This window comes from Anolis sagrei, chromosome 3, assembly GCF_037176765.1.
Source record: "Anolis sagrei isolate rAnoSag1 chromosome 3, rAnoSag1.mat, whole genome shotgun sequence".
NCBI classification, from domain to species: domain Eukaryota; kingdom Metazoa; phylum Chordata; class Lepidosauria; order Squamata; family Dactyloidae; genus Anolis; species Anolis sagrei.
In genome coordinates this window covers 236,601,548-236,608,145 of record NC_090023.1, presented here as the reverse complement: position 1 = coordinate 236,608,145, position 6,598 = coordinate 236,601,548, and the positions used below count along the sequence as shown (strand labels likewise).

Below are 6,598 nucleotides of genomic sequence, written 5' to 3'. Positions count from 1 at the left end.
AGCATTAGTGAAAGTTACACAAAGGTATTGTTTATGTGTGATATACAGATCAGAACACATCTCTTTCTCAAATATATCAGTCTGTCTTTTCTCATATAGTTGTTGCAGCAGGTTGTTTACGTGCAAATGATTTTTCAAGTGGTCATCTGTGAACTCACACATATGGAAATCTCTGTGCTGACTACCTTTGGACACTTTTAGCTAGGCTCTTCAGCTCACTTCATTGTATCCTCCCACACTCCATGGCTCTACCACACTTACTCAGCGTTGTTTCTGTTCAAACCTCTTCAGTTCTATGTTCACCAAAGCTGCCAACAAGCAAGGAACAGCCCAGCAATAGGGGGAGATAAATGGGGTGTGTTTAATTCACAATTGACCATTCATAGAAACTGCTACAGGAAGTATGCTGTTTTTCTTCTATGTGGTCTCTGTGACTCAGACATATGAGAAATTAGCAAACTGCCCTGGATAGAGGTGCAACCACTAAAATGCAGACAAGCTAAAGAAAGTGTACTCTCTGGCCCAAGCATCAACTGTATATGATTGACAAAACTTGGTGACTGAACTCGAGCAGCTTTATGGACACAGGCCATGAATGTAGAGGAAGTGGAGACAGCTCTTTCAGAATGAGAATGAATACAGGAAGACACCATCTTTCTGGCAGGCTAATAAGATGGTAGCAGCCACCTATTTGGAAATTCACTGCAAATAAGCTTGACAGCCTTGCCTATAAGTTCCACAGCAGACAAAAAATGTAAAGGATCTTCTGTTTTGTCCAATTGATATGGCAGGAAAGGGCACACCTGAAATTTAACATGTGCCAAGTTGGCTATCTATGGATGATGGTTGGAAAGAAGGATCTATGGATGGGGTTGAAACAGGGTTATAACAGGTGATGACAATAAAAAACAGTATTTCACACGAGAAGCTACAAGTTGTATGAGGTTCAGAAGGATGCCTCATTAATTTGGAGAGAAGTCCCACACAAAAGTGATGGAACATTCCAAGAAGGAAAAGTGTTAAGCAAACTTTTGAAGAAAATCTTGAACAAAATGTGCACAAATGAAGATGAGAAGACTCAAGGACAAACATCAAGGTATCAGCCACACAAACTCTTAAGAGATACCAAGTAAGACAGCAAGTGAAGAATATGATTTATGAACACTTGATGCCAGTTTTCATGCATGCCACTGAGAAAAGTGACGAAGCACCTCCATTTATAGCTGTACAAAAGTGATGTCCCTCACAATGCACTAATCCCAGAACTTAACAGTGTGATTGAGAAGAATCCAGGAATAGATGCCTCTTTTCTTGATTAAATTAAAAAAACAAACAAACAACCAACATAATTGTGTTGTCTGTTGTGATCTTAACATATTTGGCAAGGAAGGATTTGAAGGCTGTGCAAGCCTTGACCATAGTAACTCAAGAAAGCTGATGTAGTTCCTCTTCTTTTGAGGTAAACAAGTGCTTTGCAGGTGAGCTCTCCAAGCTGTGGCTAGATGCTTCTGTTGTCACTATCCTTGTTTGAAGATGGAGAATGGAATATCCGCAAGCAGTTTTGACAGCATACCAGATAAGAGACCCATGAACTAAGATTGTGTGGCAGAGACTCACCAGAAGATCATCTACTTCCAGGATGAACAGAGAGAGAGAAATCAGACCTGGAGAGTCTGCATTTAAAGCCAAGAGCTCAGGGACCTGTATGCCGTTTACTCTCATGGTCAGAGCACGATGTGGGCAAGAGAGCAGCCTTCATAATCTAATGCACCCCGTTGAGAGGCTGGTAGGCTCTGCCAGACGGAGAGCCTAGCATGATACCAATGTACTGGATTGGAAATAACTGTTTTCCTGGGGTTCACAAGGAGACCAAGATAATGAAATGTGTAATATAAAATTTGCAGTAGAGTTTGGTTTGGGAACATGTCCAAAATCAACAGAAAGGAGATGATATCTACCCATACATTTGTTCTTGCACTTCTCCATACTGTTCTGTCCTCTACATGGTACAAGCAGAACTAGACTGTATGAGTTAAATTATTTAGTTTCCTCTGCTACCTCCAGCCGTAATAAGTACACATAAAATACAAACACATTTTTCAAAATATGAAAACTACTTTTTTTTACATAACATGGCTTTTGTATAGGACAGTTTCTAGTGGACTAGAAGTAGTAATAAGAGTATTTATCATCTTCTGGTGTGCAGCTAGAACTTCCATCCCTAAGGCATTTCTCTTGTCTGTGGCAAATACGAGTATATAACTGTAAGCTCACCGAGGAAGAGTTAACATAGAAAACATGATGAGAAGGATCAGTAGCTACCTCCCACCACTACCTGGTGCTTCTTGAGTACAAATACCAGCTCCCTGAGTGGCCTTGTATAGAAGAAGCATGCATAACATGTACCGTATATTCTGGCATATAAGACGACTGGGCATATAAGATGACCCCCAACTTTTCCAGTTAAAATATAGTTTGGGATATACTTGCCGTATAAGACTACCCGTCTTCCAACACACACAAATAATTTTTTTAAAAGCATCAGATTTGATTTCAATATGGTAATTTTCCTATTACTGTACCTCCTTCTCTGCCTCTCAGATCTCGCATATGTGCACCTGCACCACTTCACTGCAGTCTTCAGGAGCAAGATTTGAGAGGCAGAGGAGGAGGCACAGTAATAGGATACAAGGGCAGGGCAGACAGGTAAAAGAGTTGTTTTTCTGGGCCCAGAGCCACTCTATCTCTTTTTTCTATACCCTGGGCGCCCCAGACGCTTGCAGCTTGCTCCGCCCTTCACTTAACACCTTCCCGGTGAGACACCCCTTCACCTCACCATCGGGACCGCATTAAGTCCATGAATCCTGATGAATGGATTTTCTTCTACCAAACTTGTACAGCGTCGCCCTTAATGCTTTCATACAGTCGCTGCATATGGCATTTTTGAGCTCCCCCCACAATATGCAGCAACCACAGATTCTCCAATCCAGACTGGAAGTTTCAGCACCTGCTCTATAAGAAGGCTCCTGGCGTATAAGACTACTCCTGCATATAAGACAACTCCCATGCATAAGGCTACTCCCGTGTATAAGACGACCCCTGACTTTTGATAAGATTTTCTTGGGTTAAAAAGCATTCTTATATGCCAGAATATATGGTAGTTTAGTCTCCAGTGTGCTGGATGTTACTACTACTACTACTACTAATAAAAATAATAATAAATTTTATTTATACCCCGCTACCATCTCCCCGGTGGGGACTCGGAGCGGCTTATATGGGGCAAGCCCAGACAACATATTACAGCAATAAAATCAAAGCATAAACAAAAACAACATCATCAAAATTACATTTTAAAAACGCAGTCAAAAATAACATTCTGAACACAATCACAATAACGATAACAATGGGCGGGCTATATATACAGGATAAAACAATTAAAAGACTAATGAGATAAAAATAGGCGCAGGACATTTACAGGGAACTCATACTATCACTATTATCTATGTGTGAAATAATTCTCTCTTGCCATTCTCACTTCTGTGCCAGCCAGAAAGAATATTTTTAGCATGGCACTTACTGCCTTTAATATCTTCATTTTACAATATTCTCAAAGGTTTTGCTGTTCAGAAAATGCTTCTTGTGGGATTATTTAACTTCATTTCTGCCTTACTACTGTGTAATTTAAAGCTCTATAATCTTTAATAGCATAAAATCAATTCATGGAGTGGGTTTCTCAGGGACAGGATCTGGCAGTATTGGCCTACCTTTGTGAAAAAAAAATCTTGTTGCAGACTTAAAGTCTTTGAGCATATAATGAAATGTTTGCTAGAAACATGTGAGGGCAGAACATATATCGTTCAAACTGAAGATGTCTTTTCCATACTGTAGTGAGTTAGGATCTGTACAAGACAGCAAAAATGTTATTACTTTAATATATTTCTCAAAAACCCATGAGAACATGATGGGAACATACAGAATAAGTTAATTGCTTATTCTAGAAGGGAACATATAGAGATTCCCCCCACATTCCCATAGGGAAGCTGCCTTACACATGAGAAGCACTATAAGTTTTGACATTGACAGTCCACAAAGAGAGGAAAGACTATGTAGATTATATATGAATACACCTAAATTATATAACTTTTACATTTTGTGAAGAGGGCACCCAGCTAGATAAATAACAGTCGGGTCCTAACATTTTGATGTTTTTCTAATCTTTTATCATATCTGTAAGCTTTTACAATCTTTCATTAAAATGTTACTTTTTAAAATTACAAACCACATTTTTATTTCAATGCAAAATATGGTGCTGGATTCCTAAGGCCATTAATGAAAGTGGCAAATTACATAATGATAATTCTTCAGTGGCTGACTGGCTTGTTGTTATTGGGATGTTAATAATAAAAGCTTATTTTTATAAAGGCCTTTGCAAATCTGTTGGTTACATAAGTATGTGAAAATATTATTATCAGTCTTTTCCTTCAATTTCTCTCTCTCTCTCTCTCTCTCTCTCTCTATATATATATATATATATATACACACACACACACATTCATTCATTCATTTTATCTTTGTTCACATTATTGCTCTTCAAATGTGTCCCTCTGTATCCACGGATTTAACTAATCACAGTTGGAATAGATATATGCTATATATTACTTTGCTACCAATAGATTGAACACAGCAAATCCCAGGTAAACCTGGCAATAGAAATTACATTGATGAAGCTCACCATGGCAGTTCTAGTAGTTCAGGGTGGACTTATTACTGGGTTCTGGAAGATGAAATCATGCAGATTTGCAGTGAGCTTTAAAAAAAATACTGTGATTGCAGAAATGTCAATGTTTGCTGCATAAATATTTGACGTGGTTTTTTGGCTCCTACACATGCTCTACATTTTCCAAAGTCTGGCTCTTATGTGGAAACTAGAGGTTCAACGGTGTACCTATTCCCAAAAAGAATCATTACTATCTTAAGTGCTTTTATTGACATAAATCTTAAACAAACAGTATTAATAACCAGAGATATGGTGCTAGCAGAGTCCAAATAAAACTGAATAAGAAAGAATGAGTAATTTCAGAACATCACCTCAGCAAACGAATACATTTTTTGAATTACTTCCAAAACAATTAGGAACGTTTATTTTTTTATTTAAGAAAAAATATTACAGACAACAGGAATTTTAAAAAAGTAATACTGTCTATCCTATTGTTTTTGTAAGTTAAAAACCAGATGGTATAATATGGTTTAATAAAAAAATATAAACCACATGTGACGAAAGAAAACATTTTTTAAAGTAACCAGCTTTTTTACACGTAGAGTGAAATGTAGTTGGAGTAGCCTAAATCTCATATCACATTTTATAGTAAGCCAAAAATCAACAGCAAACCTACTAAGTATGATGCCAATCTGGATGAAACCCATAGGTGTTGGGATAAAAGATGAAGTAAGGCACTGAAACAAACAAAAATCCCACTTGTGTTTAGTTTAAGAATACTTCAGTTTTGAAAATAAATTGGGTTGAAATAAAAACAAAGGTAGGAAAAATTACTTTCATATCCTTGGTTAATACAAATAGTAGATATTTGCCTAGACTGGTCTTCTGTACTAATATATGGTCATGGGTTAGGAAAGAAATGTGGAATGCATGGGCACTATTCCACATCATATTCCACTTACAGATTTGTTTAAAACGTTTGAGGATTTTTGTCAGAAGTGAGCTTCTTTTGAGAAACTGAAAGATCCATTATAGTACCTCTAATCAAACTTGCTATATACCATACAATATCAGTGTATGAAGTTAATGTATTGGTAGGTTCCCCTCTGATAATTACATTTCTTTTTTACAATCAGTTGCTGATTCTTTTATGATAAATTTTGATTCTGAACAAACACATTTGGGTTTTCCAGATGCATATAAGTAATAACACCTTTTGCATGTAGACAACAAAAGGACATGTAAGATGCTGGGAACTTGTAGTACTTAACATTGTCATCATGGAACTGATCTTGGTTAGCAAGTATGGTACATTTATTGGTAAATTCAAAAACACTGTTGTTATGTAAAGTGTTCCTAAGACAAGAACGTGTTTTAACCATGTTTCACATGATACACTTTTTATCAGCAGATGTTAAAATGATGTAGAAATAAAGTAGAAAACTACAGATAGTGTGACAATATGAATTCTATTAATTTTTTTAAAGAGAAGGAAGTGTATAATTGTACAACAAATGAAGGAAGGATGTTTTTCTCACTCTGCTCATTTTCATTTGGGGTGTGATCTTTTTTTGTGGCAGCAACAGCTTTCAGCAGCCACTTCATGGAAGCTGCTATTTAATTTTCATTAGAATCCTTTCATTTATGTCATTTTGGGAGAAAGTGACAGTAACTAGCAGAGACACATTTTATTTTTTTAGTCACTAATACCATTTCCACACTCATCAATGCCTCAGGACAATACATCAGCCAGGCCATCCTAGGAAAATAGAAAGGAAATCGTCAATAACCATCAAACATAAAATCATGCCCCAATAAAGAAAGAAAAACAAAAAATGGATGGAATAAATATGGGTGACTTAAAACAGATTTACTATAAAT

The 6,598-nt window shown here is 36.9% G+C and overlaps 1 protein-coding gene across 1 annotated transcript in view; it reads right to left on the bottom strand.

Moving 5' to 3' along the window:
• Positions 1 to 5,217: 5,217 nt before the first annotated feature.
• FBXO36 (F-box protein 36) overlaps positions 5,218 to 6,598 on the bottom strand; it is a 28,261-nt gene continuing 26,880 nt past the window's right edge. The window contains exon 5 of the mRNA XM_060767818.2: positions 5,218 to 6,476. The gene's annotated coding sequence lies outside the window, so the exon portion shown is untranslated. The remainder of the gene's footprint in view (positions 6,477 to 6,598) is intronic.